A 13369-nucleotide genomic window follows, 5' to 3' on the forward strand; every position below is an offset into this window, starting at 1 on the left:
TTAATGTTAATACCATTCCATCTTAATTCTAGAATTTCCACTCTCTTTTGTCCCAGATGGCATACAGTCAAGTGTAAAAATAGAAATATTGACAGAGTAAGCTTAGGGGTCAAGTTTTCGCTATCAATCAAACTTTCAATCAAATGGAGACTTGAAAAACAAAAAGTAAAAACAAAAGTAAGTTGTAGCCCTTGATTAGAGCGTAAAAATGTTAGATTAATTCTTTTAAAATAGCCTATTAAAGGATTTCAGAATTAATTCTTATATTTCAAATAAAAATCTGATTTGGCATGCTAATACAGATTAAAAATTTAGGACAAAAGTAGTTTTCCAAGGGAATATTAGTGTGTTCCAGTTATGCTCTTGTAAACTATGAAAATATTTTACATGGATATGTTTTCTTGTTCTTATTTTTGAGGAGCTGTGGTAATTTAATCAGGCCCTGATTTTTAGTGAAGGTCACTCATTCATTGATTTAACATACATTCACTGAATGTCTATTAAGTGTCAGAAATTAATCTAGGAACATTCATTGGCAGGGAAATAAAAGGACAAAAAACTTTCCACGGATTCTTAAAAACATTTAAAAACAGATAATTTATTGGCTATTGATAAATTCTATGGATGAAAATGAAGGAATAGTGGCCAACAGGTAGAGTAATGATTATGTCACTGGACTCCCACGTAGTTCACTGATGTTCAAGTCCTGAATCCATTGATGTAAAACACGCCGGGTGCTTCGGTGTGCATGCCCCAAATCCCGAGAGGAGACTGGAGGAGAAGGTATTGCGGCATGGCCATCTTCACAGGGGATGATTTCTTGCTTTCTGTCATTTTGTCTCTCTGTCTCTGTCTCTCCGGTGAGTGCACATGCCCTACAACAAAAACTTCCCTCTTAAAAAAAAATGAAGCAAGGAATAAGATGGAAGGACCTCATAAAGAAGTTGATGACTAGCAAAATCCAAAATTGATTCAATTTATTATTCTTTGTAGGAAGGGCATTTAAGGCAAGGGAGAAACAAGAGAAAAATCCTGAGGTTAGAGCTTCCCTGGTGTTCAGTGAGGCCAGTTTTCTGGGAGGAAATAAAAGGGAGATGTGGTCAGAAAGAAAAGGGAAGGCAAAATCAGGTAGCACCTAAAGGCCTTTATAAGGATTTAGCTGTTCTCCTAAGCCACTGGAAAGTTTGAAGGAAAAAAGTACATGATCTGACTTAAATTATAAAGATCAAGGATAGGAATAGGGGAACAAATCCAGAAGTCTTGGTAATAATCTTGGTGAAAAAATGGCTATGGTTTTAGTTAGAACACCAGTAAATGGATTTGGTAAAAAGTGGGAAAATGGTGAGGGTGTTTTTAAAAATGCAAGAGGAAGTAGAATTTAATGCACATGGTTTTAGCTAGAAGCATTGATATTTTATCTGCAGTAAAAGGAAAGATCAAATACATACAGGTAGATAATTCCTAAAACTTATGGATGTTCCATCTATATCATTTTTTCTCAGTAAAATGGTAACAGAGTCATCAACTATAAATGAAGGGACCACATAAGGGAAGTACCATATAAAGTGCCATATAAATCTACATTTTTTTGTGGTTGGTGCTGATATTCATGAAGTTAAAGTGCAAACCATCTTCAGTCATATTTATCTATATATGTATAGAATAAGAGGAAAAGCTAGAGTTTAATTTAACCAGGATTGAGGTTTTTCCAAGTGAGGACAAAATATAGATTCAACCAGAATGTTGAGGGCACACACAAGGAAACAATTTTATTGATCGATATGGACTCGAAGCTAGGATAGGAGAAAACGGTGATATGAGTGTGATAAGATATAGTAAATGGTAGTCAGGTCAACAGATTCTAGGTCTCAGTGGACATGAAGGAAGTGACTTAAGTTGCAGTGCTAAAGGGAGTGAATCAAAAACAGGTCTTGATAATTAGAGTGATATGCATGAAACTGAGATATTGAAGGTATTTGCTTATATGACAGGATTTAGGACATGAGCAAGGAAGTGAAAGAATAATACAAAAAGAACGAATCATAGGAGAAGAAGCTGAGAGGAGCTGGTAGAGCAGAGTCATGGTAATATGAGGATCATGTAACTATGTGAAATTACTAAGAAATATCATAAGTAGTGTTGGAAGAAATGACAGTAAAGAGGAAGTTAAGTCTTCAAAGAATGGAAGGAGTCACCTGTATGCAGGATGACTACAATTATTCAATTATCTGTCATTCAGACATGAATGGCTTCAGGAAGAGAAGTAGAAAAATGATCTGGAAGCATAAGATGAAGAAAGAAGATGCCAAAAATAGCTGGGGTGAGTATGAGAAAGAGAAGAAATACTGCTGAGTACCCAGACGAGTGAGTCACTCTTTTTCACTTTTATGAAGCTGTACATTCCTATGGGGATTGGCCATGTCTATACTAATGATCATGTCAAGAGTAAGTCTGTAGGGGGACCAGCAGTTAGTATAATGGCTATGTTGCTGAACTCCCATGTAGCCGACCGAACTCACGCCAGGCACATGTGTGTTCGTGCCAAAGATCCCGAGAGGAGAATGGAGGAGAAGGGATTGCGGCGTGGTTATCTCCCTGGGGGGTGATTTCTTGCTTTCTATCTCTCTGTCTCTCTCTGTCTTTCTTTCTGGGGAGCGCATGCACTCTATAGCAAAAAACTCTCCAAAAAAAAAAGAATAAGTGTACAATTTTCCTTCCATGTGTATGATTAGAATGGTCTGGACATAATTGTAATTGGTAGAGTTTTAATGCTCAGGGCAGTTCTAGTATACATTTTTCAAATAAACTGTATTATAAACTTCCGAATTAACTGTTGTTATCGGAAATTAAACATATGGAGAATTACAGTGACGATTACTCCTCAAAAATAGCTTTTCTTACATATGCCAAGCCTGTAACATAAATTAATTAAGCAACTTAGCTATCATCATCAAGTTTGCGTGTTTGAAACCAGTTATTTTAAATCACAAATTTTCTCATTTAAACATTGAATGGCCCTAGAGATAAGGAAGTCTGCATTGCTGCCATATTTCTCCCACGCTGTCTTTGGATGGGATTGTGACTCTCTTGGGAGAATTTTAGACTGCAGTTCTGCTAATTGCCAGGGAAGAGAATATTATGTATGAGCTATCAATCTTCACAAAAGGTATAGATAAGATAAAGGAAACCCAAGGTCATAAAAGGGTCTGTTTTCAAGTGATTCATGTTCTATACTCTTAAAATCTTTTAGCAGTGGCAAGTGCTATGCTAAGAATAAGTGCCCATAGTTATTTTCTATGTAGTGAGGTTCAAAAAGTACTCTATTTTTTGAGAGCTAATGTATAGCAAAAATAAGAAGGATCCATCTCATAAAAAATGGATTGATGAAACTCTTCAATTATATTGTCTATGAAAATTTTCATTTCTTTGTTCACAAAGGAGGGTGAAGTATTTTCATCAATTTATGACCATAACATGTTTTCATAAGAAAATATTTGTACTCTATAATAAAAAAGAATGCTATATGACTTTGAAGGTGTGGAATGCAAATTTCTAAAGTTACTTTAAAATTCCCTTAAAATCCCCATGTATTTACTCTGACAAATAACTATTTTCAAGTACTACTTCTCTTATGCTAAAAAATAAAACAGATCAACCTTGAGAATGAACACTATGAATACATTCCAATTCTGATCAAAAGTAGCAATTTACTGTCATTTAGGCCTATTTTACCCCTTTATTTACCTTGAGAAAAAAATGAGAGGAGTAAAATGCATAGGTTCTTCAACAGTTCAAACTGGGATATTCAATTACTTGGTGGCAGATGATCACTAGATTAGATACATCCCAGCACATCACAGAGGGTGAAAAGGTCCCTCCAGAGACAAAGGCACTTGAGAGCAATTTCACTTCTAATTACATTTCCCGTAAGATTTTGTTTGTGTCTGATTTAAAATAGGGTGTAATCTGCTAGAGAAAGAACAAAATCAAAAGATTAACATCACCTTATTATCTGGTATGAAATGGGCCTGGGCTCAGAGTGATCTGATAACTATTTAGAGGAAGTTTTCACTCTCTGTTATTTTGAAGGGAAGTTACTACCAGATAGATAATATAACCACATGTATTAAATTAGCGTGATGTGCCAGCATAGCATTGTAACACCAGCAGCTAATGTCTATGATTAAAATGCTTGCCTTAAAAGGGAACCAGCAGTTAGCGTAATGGCTATGTCGCTGGACTCCCACGTAGTCGACCGCGGTTTGTGTCCTGGACCCGGTGACTTAAAACTCACGCCGGGCGCGTGTGCGTGCGTGCCCAAGATCCCGAGAGGAGAATGGAGGAGAAGGGATTGCGGTGTGACCATCCCCCCTGGGGGGTGATTTCTCGCTTTCTGTCTCTATGTCTCTCTCTGTCTGTCTGGCAAGCGTACGTGCCCTACAATGAAAATCTCTCCAAAAAAAAAAAAAACTGGTATATACATAGAAGGCATTATCATATTCATTTCTTTCTTTTTAATTTAGAGGTTGTATGAAGTTACTAGAGAGAGAGAGAGAAAGAAAGAGTTAGCACCCCTGAATAGGATGTGGTCATGGTGCAATCTTGTTTTCTTCATTCCTTCTTCCACTCAGAATTTTGGGCCACACACACCCATGAATCCCTGTGTTTTCCAGGTCACTGCGGCCTGTATTCAAACTATTGCCTACAACCATGTGGGGTCTGGCACAGGGCTTAACCACAGAACTCTGAGGCCACCGCTCTAGCATTCATTCTCGCTCTAGCATACAACCTTAGTACATTTTTTCATTACGAGGGGATGTAAGAGCCTACCATATGTGTGGGCCAAATTAAATTGCAGTGTGATCCAGAAATATGTTTATTATTGAAATTAACCATGATTTAGAACACAATAAACTTGGACAAACATTTTTACACACAATAGAACTAATTCAGATTGTGCCCCTGTTCAGTTAGTTCTTGACATTATAAATTAGAAACAGTATATACAAAGTAGTTTTGGGTGTATGCTAATAACTACTTTATTTAGAAATGTGTCTGGAAAAATATTTGTTTTTTGTGTGTGTTAAGAAAGATTTTTGATATATGGTGCATGTGATCGACGGAGAAACCAGGAGAAACAAAGAGACAGGAAGAAATCACCACCCGCACCCCCCACCCCAGGTGGGATGGCCATGCTGCAATTCCTTCTCCTCGATTCTCCTCTTAGTATCTGGGCACATGCGCACACAGGCCCAGTGTGTGACTAAGTAGTCGAGTCCAGAACTCGAACTGTGGTCTACTACACAGGAGTCCAGCAAGGTCACCATTACGCCATCTGTTGGTCCCAAGACTTATGTTCTATGTATGTTTATGAGTTAAATATACAATAAATATTTAAACATACAATAAACATTACTCTGAAAATTGTTTAAAAACCTGAAAGTGGACAAATGCAACTTGTGGTATTCAATAATGTACAACTTAATAATTGTGTTCCTTGTCCCTTTCACATGTAGTCATTGAGAAAGCTTTTCTCTTGCCCCAAATAAGAATTTCAATATTTGATTGGACTTATTTTTATTTAAACTCACTTTTAGATAATAAAAAGTTCTGTAGTCATATTCAATTAACAGAATCTCAATTAAGAAATCAAAATGAGTCATCCTCTGCACTAACCAAAGTTTTAGTCAATTTTTGGTGCTTTAAAAAACACGTTTAAAATCTCATTTGCTTCCACTGCAAGTATTTATTGCCCACAGGTCTGAGGAGCAGCTATAGTTCTCAATTCTTCCGGATTCATCTAAGCTGAATACTAGGTTTCAATTCATTAGAGATTTCTCAACTGTCTCCATCATTCTTCCACCAGCTGCTACCAGGAACATTTTCTTCTCAAGGTAATCACTGTGAGTGAAAGAATGAAATCAAACTCTGCAGCCTCATTACTAAAAACCTTTGCTTTTATTGCATTCACTGATATTCACTAATATTCCATTGGCCATATATACTTACACACCTAATTGAACAATGATAAAGTTGAGAATTTCAACCCTCTCACAGAAAGGGGGGGCAGAGAGAGGGGAAACATTTCTTGGAAAATAATACAATCTATTACAATGTAACTGAATTAAAAGCTATCCCCTCTACTCCAGCCTGCCCTCATAGCAAGCTTCTAGTTTGCAGTGAATTCAGTAGGTATGGTCAATCCATTTCTATTTCCCCTCTCTAACCCCCAAAACCTCTTACCAATAAACCTAACTTACTCATAATAGACTGGAGAGATTTGATATAAAAGGAGTGTCAGTTAAAGGAAAACATCAGTAGTTTCTTATATGAATGGTTATTATCATAAAATGACTTCATGTTGTGTATGCCTGGTTGATGAGGCAACATCTTGGAATCTGTCCTTGGTACTGAACACATTCCTATAATTATATTTTCTAACAGAAATTTTCAAGATATTGGTAATACTTTTTTCTTCCCTATTTTTTAAAGAGATTTTTTTTGGAGAGGTTTTTGCTATAGGGCGTGTGCGCTTGCCAGACAGACAGAGAGACAGAGAGACAGAAAGCGAGAAATCACCCCTAGGGGGGATGGCCACGTCGCAATCCCTTCCCCTCCATTCTCCTCTCAGGATCTTGGGCACGCACGCACATGTGCCCGGCATGAGTTTTAAGCCACCGGGTCTGGGACGCGAACCGTGGTTGATTGCATGTGAGTCCAGCGACATAGCCTTTATGCTAACTGCTGATTCCTAAAGAGATTTTTGTTAATAGAGCACGTACGCTCACCAGAGACAGAGAGAGACAGGGAAACAGAAAGCAAGAAACCACTTCTCAAGGGGGTCGGCCCCTCCTCAATCTCTTCTCCTCCTGTCTCCTGTCAGGATTTTGGGCACACACACATATGTACTGGTGTGAGTTTTAAGCACTGGGTCTAAGACTTCAACCATGGTTGACCATATATTTTTTAATGTGGTAAAATACACATAATATTAAATTTATCATTTTTTTTGTTTTTATTTTAAGATTTTTGCCATAGCTTATGTGTACTCACCAGAAAAACAGTGAGACAGTGAGAAGGAAAGTGAGAAATCACTCCCCAGGGAAGATGGCCATGCCATAGTCCTTCCTCTCCATTCTTCCTTTGGGCTTGCATGCAAATGTGCCTGGTGTGAGTTTCAAGTTGCTGGGTCAAGGTCTCAATCATGGCCAGCCATGTGGAATTGGAAAATATTTGGGAATATTCTTATTTTGTGGAAGAAGGGTTATTTGCGTAAGTTCAATTATGTTTGTTGCATTGATTCAGAAATTGAAAATACTCACTATTGGACAGGGCTTTGATTGGAATGTCATATCTGAAGATTAATCAGAAAACTATGGAACTAAGGTAGATCTCAAGTAAGTTAACAGAAGCTTTTAAAAAGACAGCCTGGTATCATGAGAAGATATATGAAAGAATTAGTAACATAAAATAACCTGTCCTTTTCCAGCCCAGCATTGTATCCAGTAGAAATTGAAAAAGAGCAACCACACCAGAGGATTATTTTGAGAAAGACTTTGAAGGAAGAAAAAGAGACTGATCTTTGCTAGCAGATGGTCACAGAATACTTGGGCAGGGCTGAATTGAGAAGGTTTATGTGTGACTCGTGTACTTGGCATTTGATTTTCAATAATTTGAGTGGTTAGGACAAGCAGTTAGCGTAATGGCTATGTCTCTGAACGCCCACATAGTCGACCATGGTTTGAGTCCTGGACCCGGTGGCTTACACTCACGCTGGGCACCTGTGCCTGCGTGTCCAAGATCCTGAGAGAAGAAAGGAGGAGAAAGAATTGCAGCATGATCATCCCCCTGGGGGGGGAGATTTCTCGCTTTCTATCTCTCTGTCTCTCCCTGTTTTTCTGGCAAGCGCATGTGCCCTATAGCAAAAACCTCTAAAAAAAAATTGAGTAGTTGACACGTAAATATTTTCTCAAAAAAATTTAAAACCATACTGCTTCTGCTGTTATAGAGTTACAAACAAAATTATACAAAATTATAACAAATATTTTGAACATTATCTTTAAAATTTAGTATTTTGAAATTTTGAAAGTTGTTTATTAACTGTCAAGAACTACGGAGTATGAGTAAAAATTTTTTTGATATATAAAGTAAATGTTTGTGAAAAAATGTAAAAATAAATTTAAAGATGAAAAAATAATAATCATCCTTCAGGCCGGGGCCATGCCGCAAGCCCTTCTTCTCTCAGGATTTTGGGCACACGTGCACATGTGCCTTGCATGACTTTAAGTCACAGGGTCCTCATGTCAAAATTCTCCCTAAGCCTCAGCCAGTTCACATTACTGTCATACACGAGTGCGCCAAGTATATACAGAGATCTCAGCAAACCCAGGGCTTCCCAATGTTGATTCAGCATTACAGTGTTGTGACACTTCTGCACCATCATGGCAGGCGCCATTTTGTTCCATATGTAAAAAAAAAAAAAAACTGGTATATACATAGAAGGCATTATCATATTCATTTCTTTCTTTTTAATTTAGAGGTTGTATGAAGTTACTAGAGAGAGAGAGAGAAAGAAAGAGTTAGCACCCCTGAATAGGATGTGGTCATGGTGCAATCTTGTTTTCTTCATTCCTTCTTCCACTCAGAATTTTGGGCCACACACACCCATGAATCCCTGTGTTTTCCAGGTCACTGCGGCCTGTATTCAAACTATTGCCTACAACCATGTGGGGTCTGGCACAGGGCTTAACCACAGAACTCTGAGGCCACCGCTCTAGCATTCATTCTCGCTCTAGCATACAACCTTAGTACATTTTTTCATTACGAGGGGATGTAAGAGCCTACCATATGTGTGGGCCAAATTAAATTGCAGTGTGATCCAGAAATATGTTTATTATTGAAATTAACCATGATTTAGAACACAATAAACTTGGACAAACATTTTTACACACAATAGAACTAATTCAGATTGTGCCCCTGTTCAGTTAGTTCTTGACATTATAAATTAGAAACAGTATATACAAAGTAGTTTTGGGTGTATGCTAATAACTACTTTATTTAGAAATGTGTCAGGAAAAATATTTGTTTTTTGTGTGTGTTAAGAAAGATTTTTGATATATGGTGCATGTGATCGACGGAGAAACCAGGAGAAACAAAGAGACAGGAAGAAATCACCACCCGCACCCCCCACCCCAGGTGGGATGGCCATGCTGCAATTCCTTCTCCTCGATTCTCCTCTTAGTATCTGGGCACATGCGCACACAGGCCCAGTGTGTGACTAAGTAGTCGAGTCCAGAACTCGAACTGTGGTCTACTACACAGGAGTCCAGCAAGGTCACCATTACGCCATCTGTTGGTCCCAAGACTTATGTTCTATGTATGTTTATGAGTTAAATATACAATAAATATTTAAACATACAATAAACATTACTCTGAAAATTGTTTAAAAACCTGAAAGTGGACAAATGCAACTTGTGGTATTCAATAATGTACAACTTAATAATTGTGTTCCTTGTCCCTTTCACATGTAGTCATTGAGAAAGCTTTTCTCTTGCCCCAAATAAGAATTTCAATATTTGATTGGACTTATTTTTATTTAAACTCACTTTTAGATAATAAAAAGTTCTGTAGTCATATTCAATTAACAGAATCTCAATTAAGAAATCAAAATGAGTCATCCTCTGCACTAACCAAAGTTTTAGTCAATTTTTGGTGCTTTAAAAAACACGTTTAAAATCTCATTTGCTTCCACTGCAAGTATTTATTGCCCACAGGTCTGAGGAGCAGCTATAGTTCTCAATTCTTCCGGATTCATCTAAGCTGAATACTAGGTTTCAATTCATTAGAGATTTCTCAACTGTCTCCATCATTCTTCCACCAGCTGCTACCAGGAACATTTTCTTCTCAAGGTAATCACTGTGAGTGAAAGAATGAAATCAAACTCTGCAGCCTCATTACTAAAAACCTTTGCTTTTATTGCATTCACTGATATTCACTAATATTCCATTGGCCATATATACTTACACACCTAATTGAACAATGATAAAGTTGAGAATTTCAACCCTCTCACAGAAAGGGGGGGCAGAGAGAGGGGAAACATTTCTTGGAAAATAATACAATCTATTACAATGTAACTGAATTAAAAGCTATCCCCTCTACTCCAGCCTGCCCTCATAGCAAGCTTCTAGTTTGCAGTGAATTCAGTAGGTATGGTCAATCCATTTCTATTTCCCCTCTCTAACCCCCAAAACCTCTTACCAATAAACCTAACTTACTCATAATAGACTGGAGAGATTTGATATAAAAGGAGTGTCAGTTAAAGGAAAACATCAGTAGTTTCTTATATGAATGGTTATTATCATAAAATGACTTCATGTTGTGTATGCCTGGTTGATGAGGCAACATCTTGGAATCTGTCCTTGGTACTGAACACATTCCTATAATTATATTTTCTAACAGAAATTTTCAAGATATTGGTAATACTTTTTTCTTCCCTATTTTTTAAAGAGATTTTTTTTGGAGAGGTTTTTGCTATAGGGCGTGTGCGCTTGCCAGACAGACAGAGAGACAGAGAGACAGAAAGCGAGAAATCACCCCTAGGGGGGATGGCCACGTCGCAATCCCTTCCCCTCCATTCTCCTCTCAGGATCTTGGGCACGCACGCACATGTGCCCGGCATGAGTTTTAAGCCACCGGGTCTGGGACGCGAACCGTGGTTGATTGCATGTGAGTCCAGCGACATAGCCTTTATGCTAACTGCTGATTCCTAAAGAGATTTTTGTTAATAGAGCACGTACGCTCACCAGAGACAGAGAGAGACAGGGAAACAGAAAGCAAGAAACCACTTCTCAAGGGGGTCGGCCCCTCCTCAATCTCTTCTCCTCCTGTCTCCTGTCAGGATTTTGGGCACACACACATATGTACTGGTGTGAGTTTTAAGCACTGGGTCTAAGACTTCAACCATGGTTGACCATATATTTTTTAATGTGGTAAAATACACATAATATTAAATTTATCATTTTTTTTGTTTTTATTTTAAGATTTTTGCCATAGCTTATGTGTACTCACCAGAAAAACAGTGAGACAGTGAGAAGGAAAGTGAGAAATCACTCCCCAGGGAAGATGGCCATGCCATAGTCCTTCCTCTCCATTCTTCCTTTGGGCTTGCATGCAAATGTGCCTGGTGTGAGTTTCAAGTTGCTGGGTCAAGGTCTCAATCATGGCCAGCCATGTGGAATTGGAAAATATTTGGGAATATTCTTATTTTGTGGAAGAAGGGTTATTTGCGTAAGTTCAATTATGTTTGTTGCATTGATTCAGAAATTGAAAATACTCACTATTGGACAGGGCTTTGATTGGAATGTCATATCTGAAGATTAATCAGAAAACTATGGAACTAAGGTAGATCTCAAGTAAGTTAACAGAAGCTTTTAAAAAGACAGCCTGGTATCATGAGAAGATATATGAAAGAATTAGTAACATAAAATAACCTGTCCTTTTCCAGCCCAGCATTGTATCCAGTAGAAATTGAAAAAGAGCAACCACACCAGAGGATTATTTTGAGAAAGACTTTGAAGGAAGAAAAAGAGACTGATCTTTGCTAGCAGATGGTCACAGAATACTTGGGCAGGGCTGAATTGAGAAGGTTTATGTGTGACTCGTGTACTTGGCATTTGATTTTCAATAATTTGAGTGGTTAGGACAAGCAGTTAGCGTAATGGCTATGTCTCTGAACGCCCACATAGTCGACCATGGTTTGAGTCCTGGACCCGGTGGCTTACACTCACGCTGGGCACCTGTGCCTGCGTGTCCAAGATCCTGAGAGAAGAAAGGAGGAGAAAGAATTGCAGCATGATCATCCCCCTGGGGGGGGTGATTTCTCGCTTTCTATCTCTCTGTCTCTCCCTGTTTTTCTGGCAAGCGCATGTGCCCTATAGCAAAAACCTCTAAAAAAAAATTGAGTAGTTGACACGTAAATATTTTCTCAAAAAAATTTAAAACCATACTGCTTCTGCTGTTATAGAGTTACAAACAAAATTATACAAAATTATAACAAATATTTTGAACATTATCTTTAAAATTTAGTATTTTGAAATTTTGAAAGTTGTTTATTAACTGTCAAGAACTACGGAGTATGAGTAAAAATTTTTTTGATATATAAAGTAAATGTTTGTGAAAAAATGTAAAAATAAATTTAAAGATGAAAAAATAATAATCATCCTTCAGGCCGGGGCCATGCCGCAAGCCCTTCTTCTCTCAGGATTTTGGGCACACGTGCACATGTGCCTTGCATGACTTTAAGTCACAGGGTCCTCATGTCAAAATTCTCCCTAAGCCTCAGCCAGTTCACATTACTGTCATACACGAGTGCGCCAAGTATATACAGAGATCTCAGCAAACCCAGGGCTTCCCAATGTTGATTCAGCATTACAGTGTTGTGACACTTCTGCACCATCATGGCAGGCGCCATTTTGTTCCATATGTTTTGATTATCTGTTATGGTTGCATAGATTTTTGCTCTTATTACATCCCCTAAGTATTTTATTTACTTTTATTTGTGGCTATTTTTTAATGAGAGGTTTTTGCCATAGGGCATGTGTGCTTGCCAGAAAGACAGAGACAGACAGAGAGGCAGAAAGTGAGAAATCACCCCCCAGGGAGGATGGCCACGTCGCAATCCCTTCTCCTCTATTCTCCTCTCGGGATCTTGAGCACGTATGCACACACGCCCGGCATGAGTTTAAGCCACCAAGTCCGGGACTCAAACCGTCTTCGACTACATGGGAGTCCAGCGACATAGCCACTATGCAACTGCTGGTCCCTATTTGTGGCTATTGTAAATAGGATCACTTTCATTTGTATTTCAGTCTATTCATTATTAATACATAAAAATGCTACTAATTTTTTGTACTGATTTTGCGTTATGTAAGTTGACTGAATTTATTTATCATATCTAAGAGTTTTTTGGTGGATTCTTCAAGTTTTTCAATGTATGTTACCATAACATCTACTAGCAGAGAGTTTGATTTCTTCCTTCTAGTTTATATGTCATTTATTTCATACTTATTGCATGGTTGCATTGGCTAAGACTTTCAGGACTATGTTAAATAGAAGTGGAAAATGTGTACATAGTTGTTTGCTCCTATTTTAAGGGGAAAAGTTCTCAACATTTACACATTGAGCATGATGTTACCTGTGGGTGTGTCATATATGGCCTTTATTGTTACAAGAAATGCACTTTCCACACCTATTTAGATGAGTCTTGATTGTGAAGGGACATTGTACTTTATGTTTCTTCTGTGTCAGGTAGTCAGGTATATTCAGGTATAATCATGTGATTTTTGTTCTTCCTTTTTTTAATTTTTTTTTT

Source organism: Tupaia chinensis, unplaced genomic scaffold (assembly GCF_000334495.1).
Source record: "Tupaia chinensis unplaced genomic scaffold, TupChi_1.0 Scaffold000478_3, whole genome shotgun sequence".
Classification (NCBI taxonomy): Eukaryota; Metazoa; Chordata; class Mammalia; order Scandentia; family Tupaiidae; genus Tupaia; species Tupaia belangeri.